A 13,867-nucleotide genomic window follows, 5' to 3' on the forward strand; every position below is an offset into this window, starting at 1 on the left:
AGTCAAGGTGAGATGAATTTGGGGTAAAGATGCCAATACTAGGGAAGAAACTGACATTGAGTGTTTGCCATGTGGCAGTTCGTGTGGCTCCCTGGTCTGCTTCTCATTTTAAAAGCGACAGGTGGCAGGATGCATTGGATGAAGTGTTTGAGACCTAGTTTTGCTTCCTCCATACCGCCTCATCCCTCAGCTTTTCCGTTTCATTCTTGGTTCTTAACTTCTGTCTTGACTCTATCAAGAATGCATAAACTAATCTTTTATTCTTCAGCTTGCTAACTATGCTAACCTCCTCTGCTGTGGGATGGTCTGTATGTCAAGAGTGTTGCTGATTGGTCAATAAATAAAACACTGATTGGCCAGTGGCTAGGCAGGAAGTGTAGGCGGGACAAGGAGGAGAAAGAAGCTGGGAAGTGGAAGGCTGATTCAGAGAGACACTGCCAGCCGCCATGATGACAAACAGCATGTGAAGATGCCGGTAAGCCACAAGCCATGTGGCAAGGTATAGATTTATAGAAATGGATTAATTTAAGCTGTAAGAACAGTTAGCAAGAAGCCTGCCACGGCCATACAGTTTGTAACCAATATAAGTCTCTGTGTTTACTTGGTTGGGTCTGAGAGGCTGTGGGACTGGCAGGTGAGAGAGATTTGTCCTGACTGTGGGACAGGCAGGAAAACTCTAGCTACACTCCTCTTCAACTGGGGCAACCATCAGGGACACACCTGTCCAGGCTGCATACATAAGACCTAAAATATTGCCAGCAACAATGAGAGAACATTATAAAAACCAATTTTGAAATTCTTGTTATTTACCCGTGTTAGATTCTAGTTTGCAGCAGAAACTCCATTTTGTCCCAGTCTGTCACTCTGACCTGAGCCGCTACCCATAATTTCCTGAGGCTAGGCTCCAGCACCAAAAACCCCTAAACCAGGTGTAAAATTCCACTCCCTTCTGATTGGTTGGCCCAGAGCCCCGAACATGGAACTCCCTGATAGGCTGAAAGTGTGTCTCCATGGAAAGTCCCCAGCCGCTTCTCCCCATATACACTATGATTGGGTGGGACTTAAGAGCGGTCTCTTTGTGGTTTTCCTGTTTAGCCCTTGCCTCAGGGGTGTGGTTTGGAGCCCGGACCCTGATATCAGCTTTTCTAAATAAGTTTTTGAGTTACTCAAACCCGGTCTTTTTTGGTGGATTATTCCCAGGTTCTCGGCCCCTAACACTCAAAATGAATGACTGTATCTCTTCACAAAAAAGATGTAGGCAAATGATTATAACTGCTTCATTTACTGCTGCCTCAGCTGGACAACAACCTAAAGTCCGCAGAGCAATGATTGATACACGTACTGTGGTACATCTACAACAGAACTGTATTGAACAATGAAGAGAGAGCTAGGGTTCATAGAGATACACAGATGAATCTTAAGTGTATTTTGCTGAGTGCAAGAAACCAAACCCAAAAGCTACATACTATATACTGCCATTGTTAGGATTTGCTGAAAGATGCAAAAGTTGGGGTACACAATGATTTTCATAGACTAGGGGTAGGAGAGTTACTACTAGAGAATTTTGGAAGATGATGCAAAAGTTCTGTATCATGTTTGTGGTGGTGGACACACAAAAACTGTAAAATTATATACAATAACAAAGGAACTTATTTGCCACTTACAAAGGAACATTGCAGTTCTTCAGGACTCATAATAGCACAACTAATGCCACTTTGGAGCCCAAAGAACCAAGATCACTGGAATTCAGAGGAGAGCCCTGGAAAGGGTCTCTTGAGAGGGGCTGTATTTTTTGAATTGAGAACAAAAGCAACCCAGATGATGGAGCAGGGAGGGAGACAGAGAAATATAAAGACATCAGATTAATTCTGCTTTGACTCCTTCCACATCCAGAATCCAAATGAAACCCGAGATATGTAATCTCCAAGTAGCATCCTTGAAAGACATTAAAGGAGATGGAGAAGATTGCAAATGTGAGTTTGGAAAGGCCAGGTGAAGACAGTTTCCCTCAGTACGGAGGCAGCAGACACAGCCGAGTGAATAAATGCCTTTTCTCTTTTGCTGCATCTTCACTGGCCAAACACAGTCACAAGTCAGAAGAGAAGGGAACGGAGAGACCCGAGAACGTCTCCCACACGGCCTGAATGAATGGCGGAAGTTGAAGCTGGAGATAAAACAGCAGCTGCTGTGACGACACTGTGCTTGGCATCAATGATGTGAGTTACACTGAGGTGCTAGTCCTGCCCTCACGAGACTTGCAGGTGACTTGGGAAGACACACTAAACAGTTACAATCAATGCCTCAAAAGAAAAAACAGTAGAGTATGCTGGTCTGGGAACTCAGGACAAAACAACTAGTCCCAGGAATCACAAAGCCAGTGGAGTGCATCAGAAGGACGCCAATGATGCCAGCAGCACAGAGATGAGTTCAGGAGCAGAAGAAGGCTAAAAGGGCAGAAAAAGGAGAGACATTGCTTAGAGACGTTACTTAGCACACAAAAACAAGTGAGAGAAGGAACACAGTGAAAACTAACCTCAGAATCAATTGAAAAGAATTTGCTATCTTAATGTAACTACTGATTAGTGTGGATAGTGGGTAGCTGCAAATACAGTCTGTAATCCTGTGAAATAAAACCAGAAACAAAAATGGAGGCCAGACAACAAATATCTATTTATTATATGCTAAGGAATTTAGGCATCAGCTTGAGGGTAATGTATTATGGGGATTGACAAGGCCACTCCACATAGTTAAAAAGGAGGTTTATTTTGGGGTAATTTACAACCAGTAAAAGGGTTGGTTACAAGATCCAGAAGAGGTGAGGTGCAGTCCAGCAGGGTTCTATGGAGAACTCTGCTCGGTCTGCCATCCAGCATCCAGGATCACTAGGAACCAAGAGGACCAGGACATCAGAATCTTGGGTCTTAAGGGCTCCCATCTCAGCCCTGCCCCAGGGCACGTCATAGGTAGGCATGGCAGTTACCAGAAGCCTCATTAGGGATAGTACTTCCAGGTCAAAGCTGGAACAGCTACCCACTACAGTGATGAATGAGTTAAAAAAAAAAACATGAAAAAGTACGGTAGAGGAAATAGAAAATGGGCCAAGGGGGAGACTTTATCCACAGCATCAATATCTTCAGAGAAATGTGAGAAGATAGGATCCCAATGTCTACTTCACTACTGTGGAGGCGGCAGAGGGAAGAAGGGACCTCTGGTTTCAAGAGAAAAGAAAGAAAGAAAAGAAAAAAAACATTTTAAAAGCAAAATCTACTTGTTTGGGCTGCAGATATGGCTCCACATTTAAGAGTACTTGCTGCTCTAGCAGAGGACACAAGTGAAGTTCATGCCACTCACATCAGGTGGCCTGTCACTATAGTTACAGGGGACCCGATATCCTCTTCAGGAATCTGCACATACAAGCACATATATCTACACACAGACACAAACATATACATAAAAATAAAATAGATCTGCAAAAACCTGAAGATGAAGTTGGAGAAGAGGAAGGAGAAAAAGGAAAAGAAGAACAAGGAGAAAGAGGAGGAAGAAAAGCAAGAAGCCGCTGCAGCTGCCGTGGCTGCTGGCAAACCGAGGTTAGTGCCGAAGGAATCTGAAATGCATAAAACCAGTTATGTTTTTGCAGAGAAAAACAGAGTGAAGGGTCATTCTCCACCAGTGTTTGATTAGAGTGAAGTCATAACCTTCATACCTTAAAGAATTCCTGGCACCTTATTATTAAGGTCTCTCTTTTGCATCATGAAAGATATTATTGCTGTAACATCCATGAGAGATTTGAAAACAAAAACAGTCATTCAAACCTAAGGCTTTGTCTTCTCATGCAACCCCTGCTGGAAAAGGCACCCACATTGGGTGACAAAGTAAAACTTTTTCCCAGAATCAAAGGAAGTGTTTAGCTAGACAAAAGAAGTATATCTTCCTTCACAGCTGATGATAAAATGATGAATATGGAACAGAAGCTGGGCAACATCAGGTTCCGGAGCAAAAAAATTGAAGAAATTCATGCTTGAGAACTCCTTTCTTTTTCTGGGGTGGTAAGAAATTGTGCATAACTCACCCCCTTCTCTCTCTGTCTTGTGAGATAAAAGGACAAGGATACAGTGATGTCAGAAAATCGATTTGTTTTTCTTTTTAGACGAATATTTCAGTATCAGCGTGGCACCTGTATTAACATCAGTTAATAATCATTTTCTGGAGTGTTCGATTCAATTTACATCTCTCGCCTCCTCGAAGGAAAAAATGTGAATGTTGAGGAAAGCTGTCAAATTTCTGATTACTGCCTGCTAATGTTATCACTTGCTGTTGTTCAACAATGTTCTGGTGAAAATATTACTACTAATGGGACAACACGCATATGCTCTTAGGGTAGAAATAATGTCGCCACATTCTGCTTGCTTACAAGCAAATTAACATTGAACTGAGGTGAAAAGCAATTCCCCGAACAAAGATTCCATAAAATGATCACTCTGAAGGCACAAATTTGACAGATGACTTCCAGCAACTTCAACTTGGACATGATTCTAAGTTACACCCGTTCTCACACTAGGTGCTACTGCTCACTGAAGGTCGCCAGTGTCGTTCTTGGAGACCTATCTCCTACTTCCTGTAAAGCACATGTTAAATGTCACACATTCTCTGAAGACTCTGACAAGGGACTAAAGATGAAGCAGGGAGCCACCATGAACTTTACCTAGGAGAAACTTTCACCCAGACATCAGCTCCCTACCCAGTTGTCTTCCTTAAATGTAAACTAAATTTTAGAAAAGCATGTCACCAGTAATGACAGAATTGCAAATTTAAATTCTAAAAGACTTTTAAGATATTTTGGATGAAAAGAAAGTTACAAAGATGAATAAATGCAAGAATTTTATAAGAAATACAAAATGGCTGGGCAAATGCCACAGAAAGTGCATAGTATTTATCAGAAGACTTAAGCTATTCCCCCAGTGTTGAGCTTAGTGTGACTCTTAGGAGACGCCAAGGAGGCTCATGGATCAAGAACACTGGATGCTCATCTAGAGAACCCAACTTTGATTATCAGCGCTTATATGACAGTTCACGACCATTGTAAGTCTAGCCCCAGGACATCGGATGACTTCTTCTAGCCTCTACACATAGCACACAAACACACATGCAAACAAAACAACCATGCACATAAAAAAACAAAATATTAAAACCAGTCTTTATTAATGGAGGAATGGACACTTAGAAAAGTTTAAATATGCCAGAACATTCAGCGCAATTCAATGTGGCTACTATGATTTTTTTTAACTGATATGGTACCCTATGTAACTGTTCAAAAGAGCGAAGAGTAAGGGATATGTTAAAAAATGAGATGTTAAAAATGCATTATGCAAAAATGTAGGTTGCCAAAACTGCATATAATGTGGTGTGACACCAACATTGCATGTTTACATATATATTTATTTGTGTACATGCATACAACTTTGTTTAGATTCATGGGCCAAATTTTGGATGGATATTCATTGAATTTTCCTGCAGTTACTTCTCTGTGGTGGGTTACTATTGCTATACACACTTAGGGAATATTTGGAATTTCTACAACTACCATGAATTATTCATTTCATGAAAATAGGAAAGAAAGAAATACTCTTTTGGTTTTTAAAATGTATTGTAGGTGTTTTAAAGACTAGAGAAATTCTTATTAAATGCAAGAGCAGAATGTGATATTGCATATAAAATCAAATTTGTCAAAAATATGTAAAATGAGTACTTGGAGTTTGAATGACTAATTTTACTCATTCACATTTGTTTATATTTTCAAACATTCAATAGTTGTTTATTAATTTAAAATTAATATGAAATAAACTCCATAGAAAGTGTGAAACACTGTATAAAGTACTAGGAACTAATGTCTATCACTGAAATTCCTGCTAGAACATCTAGTATTCTCTATAACACAGCCATGTAATCTGATATGTTCTATAACACAACCACGTGATTTGGTGTGCTTTGTAACACAGCCATGTGATTTTCTGTCCATGTTTTTTGTGACAGGCATTTCCTGCCAACCATTAGTTTATTTCCTTTTGCAAAGGATCTTGAAAACATTGGCATAATCTAAGACTTCCAAATTTCTTAATTCCGAATCTGTTATGTGTTTGACCTAACCATATTTGAACAAATCAGTAGCAAAAGTCACTAAACCTTGGGTGAAAGAATAACCAGTTACAAAATGTGTCATAGTCATAGTGGTAAATATAAAAGATAGATAGGGATGCTTCATGTTCAATGATTAAAAGGATGATGGCATTATGACTTAAAAGGTGTAATATACTGGAGCTGAAGATTCTAAGGGCCATGAATGTATGAAGCACTTCAACTGGATGATATTCTATTAAAATGGAGAGAATATTCCATGTAGTCACCATGTACATTTACAGGATTAAAATTTGATACCTTACCACTTGTCTCTATAAAGAAACAACATTTGCATTTTGAAATGGACATAGTGCTTGTCTTGACTAGCATCCTGCATGGAGTTGGTAGTACATGGACTTGTCAAATGCTGGTTTCTCAAGCTTTTAGTCTCTTGTTGATGACTCAGTATGTTTAAGATTAATGTCTTGCCTTTCGTTGAACTTATGGAGGCAAGTGAGAGAGTTAGACTTCCTAAGTGAAGGAATACCTGTTGCAATGTCTTCTAAATGTATTTCATTTTTCCACAGATTCATCAGATAAAATGGAAGTGCCGCCACATACTTAAAGAGGGAACTTACTGAGTTTAGCTGTTTTTTTTTCCCTCAAGAACAGGTATTAAATGAGGAAGAAAGAATCTAATTCTACATACATGAGCAATATTTTTTCTCAGTTTGTGGGGTACTTCTCCCTTCCCAGACTACAAATGTCATGTTCAGTTTCGTCTAATTGAAAGACTATCTAGAAAAATAATTTCCTCTAAGAAATTGTAAGAAACTTTAAATGTCGTTCCTTCAAGAAAAAGTTCAGATTCTAGAAATTTCTTTAGGCTTAGTACTTTGGAAGAATAAAATCAGGAAGATGAAAATGCAAGAATTCTGGTTCAAGTTTAACATTCTCATTCAGCTTTTTGACTATACTGTCCTAGTCACAGGAACTTAGACTCATCTTTTCAACATAGTTGCTATAAAGGAGATTGATTGTTCACCCCATATGACGGCCCTTTGTTTCATGACTTATTAGCTTCTCATTTAAAGAAATCTCTTCCAAGATTCTTCTTCAAGTCACACAAAGGGAAGGGGAGCTGAGCTGGAGGACCAGTTAAAACTTAGACTTCTGGATTCATCCAGAATTGCCTTTCCATTTCACCTTCTGCATGCCTCCAGGACAGTACAGGGAAGGTTCAGCCCCTCAGCCACTGGACGTGTGCCCCTTCTCCACGACTACAGTAGCATTGGGCATGCTTTCACTACCAGTTTCTAGAAACCAGCCAGTGAGTCCAACAACTCTACCATTGCCCTTGAGGGGAAGTTCACAGTCCATTATGTGAAGAACCAGGTCTGTTTTCTCCACATCTGCTCCAGTTGGGCCTGTCTGGGTTAGCTACATCTCAGTAGATATGCCCCATGTACGCACACATGCTGGGCTATGAGCTTTGGTTTTAGTTGGAATAAAAAGATGTAGAAAGGTAAATTACTGCCATAAAATATAACCAGGGTAAGAAGTTAAAGGCGAAGTCAAGAAAAGACTCACCCCGAAACGAAGTGTGCAGGCAATGAAAAGAAGCCGAGCACAGGAGCAGGCTGCAAGGTAAAGTGGGGTGAGGTCATGAGAGTATTTGACCGAGCAAGAACGACTAAACGCTACAATCTTACTTCTTAGGCAGGAGTATTTTGGTGACTTGTGTCAACAGTTTATTTTCTGACTCTTTTTTAAAAAGTTATTTTGGTCACTTTAAATATACCGCAGGCACATTTTTAAACTCTGAGATTGTGTTAACACCTGCAGCTTTGTCATTGTACAAAACAAGTCACATGAAACGCTAAGTGGGAAGCTTAAATTAAGTCCTTCAAGAATAGCCTCATCTGGAAGGCAGTACTCTGGTGAGCTCCGATGCTCCAGTGTGCCACTGTCACGCCGATCATTCTTCAGTTTGACTCCACAACAGACTCTTAAGGAAATGTGAAAGACAAGTATATCGCTTGTTGATCATTCATCATAATGAATGTGTGTGATTCAGGAAGAAGCTAGCATGCCTCTTCCCTTCCATATTTATAACCCTAAACTAGATTTAATTCTAAGAATGATGCCTGAAATCAAGATTTGTACTGATTGTGTTTTCAGTACTGAGAATGGAGAACAAGGTCTGGCCCAAGCCAGACAATGCTACGTTGCTCGGCAGCATCCTCAGCACTCCTGTTGACTTTGAATTCGCCATTGTAGATTTGCTACACAATCTTCCCTTTTGTAAGAGCCCTTGACAATCTTAAATATTTTTCAAGTAGTGAGTGCCTACTCAGCCCTTTATCTCCTGGGTACCAATTAAGTGCCAAACGTTTACATATGCTGCCTGACTTAATCTTCACAACTTCCTCCCCACAAGGAAGACTTCACTGTCCTCATTTCCAGACAAGTAAGCTGACTGTCAGGAAGTAAAATGACACAGCTTAGCTGCATAGCTCAGAAAGTGCTCCAGTAAGGGCCTGACTCCGTTTTGTCTGGTTGCAAAACCCGTGCTTGTCCTCCACCACATATTTCCTGGACACGGGAGATGACAGTGAGAATGTGGATGGACCACCAAGGCAGTAATGGCGATATGCCTGGTTCTGCCTCATGGAGTCAGTACACAAACAGAAGTAAACAAATCTCCCTGCAGAGAGGCAGAGATGAAGGTCTAGTTTTCAAGGATAAAAACTTGACTAGATAGAGGAGTAAGCATACAAAGACAAACAAGAGTGAGAGTGCAGGTTGCTTTTACAGGCTTTCCAGTGAACTGGTAATGCACGAGTAAGCATGGAAATCAACACAACCTGAATCGGGTAGGTAATAAACAGAGAACCTCCCTCAGCTTTGCCATGATGAGAAGATAGAACAATCTCTCGCTATTCTGAGTTTCCTTTGTTTGGTCATATGGCGAAATATGAATGTGATTCAGAAATCAAGTTCATTTACTCAGTCACCATCCTTCACTGAGCATTGTTTTATGCTACACACTACGGTTACAAGAATGAACAAAACACATTCTTATACAGGATGCTCCTAGGATTGACACTGTATCAACTTCTCATCCTCCATCCCAACAATGTAATTCTGAGGACTGACCCTGATCATCAAAGGTAAAGTAAATCCATCTACCTTATAAGTGGTTGCTTTCCATTTAAGCTGAACAGATTTCCAAATGTCCCTGAGACAATTTGCTCATGGGTGGATCCATCCAATGTTTAAAAAAATTGATGGATGATTGGCACACCATTGTGTTCCATATATTGAGGCAGCCTTCAGATACAAATGCAAAATAGTAGAATTTTTTTAAGGTGGAATAAATTATTTGAACCTTGTATATAATGAGTGACCATGTCAAGAAATAGCTAGGAAATAAATGAGCCTCATCTAGGAAGCATGGTGTTGTTAAGACACTATCAGGAGAGAAGTATTTCTCAGGGATTCCTATAAAGTTTGTAATCAGATTCTATGAGTATAGGTTTCATATCAGTTTGCAGAGAATTCCATGTGGTAGAGTAAAAATGTTTTAAATATAGGAAAAATTCATGAAGGATAAAGTTTAAAAGCAAACTCTGGGGACTCTGAGATCTCTTTGCAGTTTTCCTTAAAACCTCTGTCTCTGCCAGATAAGTGAGGTTTTCTGTTTCAAAACTAGGATTAAACTGTGAAATGAATCCTCTAAAGAGGAATGGAAAATCTATTGATACATCTGTGTGTATCTATATGTTCTATCTGTATATATGCACTAGATATACATACTTATGCTTATATATGCATCCCACGTACATACAAATAATACATAAAAACAAAACAATGCATGTATATGCAATATATACCTATTCTTGACACTTGGAGTTTCCAGTAAAACTTCTAATTTGGAAAAAAAATTAAAGCCAGGGCCAGTGAGGTGGCTCAGTGGGTAAAGCTGCTTATTGTCATGCCTGATGAGCCAGGTTTAATCCCCGGAACCCACATGATAGAGAGAACTGACGTGTTCAAGTTATCCTCTAAGCTCCAGACCTGCACACTACTCCCACACCCAAATAAATTCATGTCAAACATTGTAAAGCTACATGTATTCTTACAGTCAACAATCTTTTGTGCATTTCTTTACTCACTGGTGTTTTGGGTTGTTTCTACTTGGACAATGATTCTATCACTCAAGTCATAAATCCATGGTGCCTCTGAGCACAGAATCGTAGTCCCCATGTTATCATCTCCCCGGCTCTCCTGAGTCACTCGTCCACTCTCTGTAGGCTTTCCAAGTCTCCTTTTCATGAATAGCTGCTATTAGGAAATGCTCCAAACAACCTGCTCCCACTAAAGTTAAGTGCGGGGGAGACCTAATACCCACCTGAATTTCAACTCTGTTGAGAACTGCAGGAGCTTCCTGAAGCTAGGCAGACCCAGCACGCTAAAGAAATATCCAAGCTAAGGGGAAGGCCAGCGGAGGGGGAAGGGTGGGAACGAAGCAGAAAAGTTATAATTTACAGCTCAATCTTATAATATATTATAAAGAAAAATATTGTCTTTAAACAAAGTGCTGCGTGTTTCCACTATAATGCTGCATTGCAGAGGTTGAGAAATGTTTGTTTTTGCTAAAGTATTTCAAACTTACAAAAACGAAAAAGTCAAACTTACTTTGTAGTACAAGAACCATTCAGTATCTGCTCACCAACTGGTACCTTCCATGACTCTCTAATCTCAGCTTATGGCCGTTATAAGCCTGAAGATTTCAAACCTAGGAAGGATTCTGAAGTAGCTTGGCAAAGATGATTTCCTATCATCTCATTGAATATCAATATAGTTATATGTTTAAGTCTTTTTAAAGAGTGTCTTCTTTTAATAATTCATTTTTACTCACTTCATTTCATAAAAAGTATTAGTCTACAATGGATTGCAAATCAAAACAAAACTGTGACTTCACTCTGGTTAGATGGAGAAGTACACTATTAACCAAAGTGATGTTATTCAAGAGTTATGTGTGTGCAAATCATCTATGGATTTTTTAGGAAACCAAGATTCTGGGCTGGAATGTAGCTCAGTTTTAGAGCTCTTGCCTGACATACTCAAGTCTCTGGGTTCAGTTCTCAAGACTGCACAAATAAAAATAAACAAACAAGCAAATGCAAAGATTCTATTTCAGTAGTTGAAGTCAGAAGCCAACACTTCTGCATTTCTACGAAACACTGCCACGAAACTCTCAAATAGTACCAAGGCATCTTGTCATATACCCATTTTGTATGCTCCTGAACCAAACTAGAATACTGAAAGAGTCCACACCAAGTGAATCCTTGCATGCTCAAGTTTGAAATGCACTCTCCTAGTAGTTATTGTAGGGAAAGAATAGCATTAATTAATAAATTCATGCTTGCAGTTTGGTAGAGTAGAGTACCTAGAATTTGGAGATACCTCAACACTGGGTCATGGAATAATGGCATAGCATCAGCTACAGTGTTGTTTGAATCGTAGATGGTCTTATTAATAAAAACTCTGCAGCCAGATATTGTGGTAAATGCTGAAAGATCAGAGAGACAAAGGAACAAGCCACCACCACGTCTCACCTCACCAATTCCACAAATCCTCTGACTGAAATCCTCTGCGTCCTCACCCAAAAGGCTCCAGCTGAAAAAGCCTCTAGCTGAAAGGGACGCTTCTGCTGAAAAGCCTTTAGTTCCTGTCTCCTCACATCTTAAATACCTTTCTCCACCCAGCCATCATTTCCTGGGATTAAAGGCATGTGCACTTCCCAGTACTGGGATTAAAGGTGTGTGCCACCACTGCCTGGCTCTGTTTTCTCTCCTAGACTAAACCAATCTCATGTAGCCCAGTGTGGCCATGAACTCACAGAGATTCAGATGGAGCTCTGCCTCCCAAATGCTAGGATTAAAGGTGTGTGCCACCACTGCCTGGTCTCTATGTTTAATCTAGTGGCTTGCTCTGTTCTCTGATCTTCAGGCATATTTTATTAGGGTACATGATATATCACCACATACAACATGAATTGGTAGTGTGCAACTTCCCTAGCATGCCTAGTCTCACCTGCTTCCTGAACCATGAGCTTCTTGGTTTACCCTTAATGTTCTGGAGGTCCATTCTGTGAGAGTATGCTTGGTTCCCTATCCTCAGAGTCTCATTTTCTGAAATGGATTTGCTTCATGCCTATGAGAGCATTTTGATCAGTGGGACAGAATCAGATCCTTGACGTCATTCCTTGGGGTGGAGTGTTCTGAGGTATGACGTCTTTAAATAGCCCATCTCAATATCTCACCAGTTATTAGAATCAGTCATCTAGTAGCAACCCCGTTTTTTCTGAGCTTGCTGCCCCTGGTGGTGAGGATGGGCAGGCAGTGTCACCAAATATATCCCGGCCTCCCAGCCTCACTTCACCTTCTCCTTCTCAAGTTGCCATGTGGTTGCACATTTCATTTTCTTCTTCTTCCTTTTTAACTTTTTATTGATTCTTCATGGATTTCACATCCTGCATCCTGATCCCTTTGCATCTGCCCTGTACTCTTGCAAACCCCTCCTCCCCCACCAAATAAAGTAAAATTTTAAAGAAAAAAATTTTCATCGTGGAAGCTGTAGTATGACACAGTGAGCCACACAGTAAACCGTTTAGTCCACACATCTTCACTTGCAAGTGTTCATTGCAATGAGTCATTGGTCTAGTCTGACTTCTACTACACTATCAACTACTACTGGGCCCTCACTGAGAATCCTCTTGGATATCCTGTTGTTGCTCTGTGTCCTGGAGATCCTGCAGCTTTGGATCTGTAGGACCAGGCCCTTCACATGCTCCAGCAGTTCATAGATGAGGTGGATGTTGGGGTGGGCCAACTCATAGGCCTGGTTCTGGGCCTGGGTGGTAGCTGGGTTGGTCAGCCCACCGGCTTTCCCTCATCATCACCACCAGGGAGCGCTCTCCAGCATTGCCCCGCTAGATCACCCAACTGCAGGCAGCAAGGGGTGGGGCCAGTTCTCCTATTCTCACCCCTCCTATAGGCTCATCCACCCCGCCAGGGCCAGCTCTACTGTGTTGCCCAGATGGGTGCAGGTCCTCTCCCAAGTGCTGCAGCTGGTGAGTGTGGGTCTCCTGACCTCATCAGCCATTGCGCACCATCAGTCTCAGGGTGCAGGGGAGCTGGGGAGCAAGGTCAAGGTGAGCATGGTGGTTATGAATGATCCAGGAGACGGTGTCAGAGGACAGCTCGTTTATTGAAGTAAAGATGCTAGCTTATATAGCTCAAGTCGGGGCGGGGGGGGACAAGAGAACAAGGGAGGAAATGCATCTAATTTGCGTATGTGGACCTGATTGAAGACAGCCAAACATTACTGACGCACCAATTCAAATACCAAAGCATGGTGGGTGGAAGTCATCGGGGAGGAGCTACAGTGGAGGCTGGGACTTTACAAACTCATCAGTTAGATTAGCAGTCTGCCAGTCACGTGACTTCTGAGGAGTCAGCTCAGGCAGAGAAACAGAAGCTTAACTGACTGTAACATGGCATGGCCTTTGTCTCTGTGGAGTTGAATGGGCCCATACCTGATTTGGGTAAGGAGCAGCCAACTCCTGCTGTGCTCTCTGAGAGCATCCAGGGCACGGGAATGCTCTGCCTCCCTCATCTGGCCTGGGAGCCCACAGGTGATGGGCCGGGCCATCTGTCCTGATCTCATGCCCCTAAGTCAG

At 41.3% G+C, this 13,867-nt stretch overlaps 1 long non-coding RNA gene across 1 annotated transcript in view; it reads right to left on the minus strand.

Moving 5' to 3' along the window:
- Positions 1-1,393: 1,393 nt before the first annotated feature.
- Positions 1,394-13,867, minus strand: part of LOC128110674 (uncharacterized) — a 70,152-nt gene continuing 57,678 nt past the window's right edge. Inside the window, exon 6 of the long non-coding RNA XR_008218276.1 lies at positions 1,394-2,444. This is a non-coding gene — a long non-coding RNA (uncharacterized LOC128110674). The remainder of the gene's footprint in view (positions 2,445-13,867) is intronic.

Source organism: Peromyscus californicus, unplaced genomic scaffold, assembly GCF_007827085.1.
Source record: "Peromyscus californicus insignis strain IS unplaced genomic scaffold, ASM782708v3 Scaffold_15__1_contigs__length_86483966, whole genome shotgun sequence".
Taxonomy (NCBI): domain Eukaryota; kingdom Metazoa; phylum Chordata; class Mammalia; order Rodentia; family Cricetidae; genus Peromyscus; species Peromyscus californicus.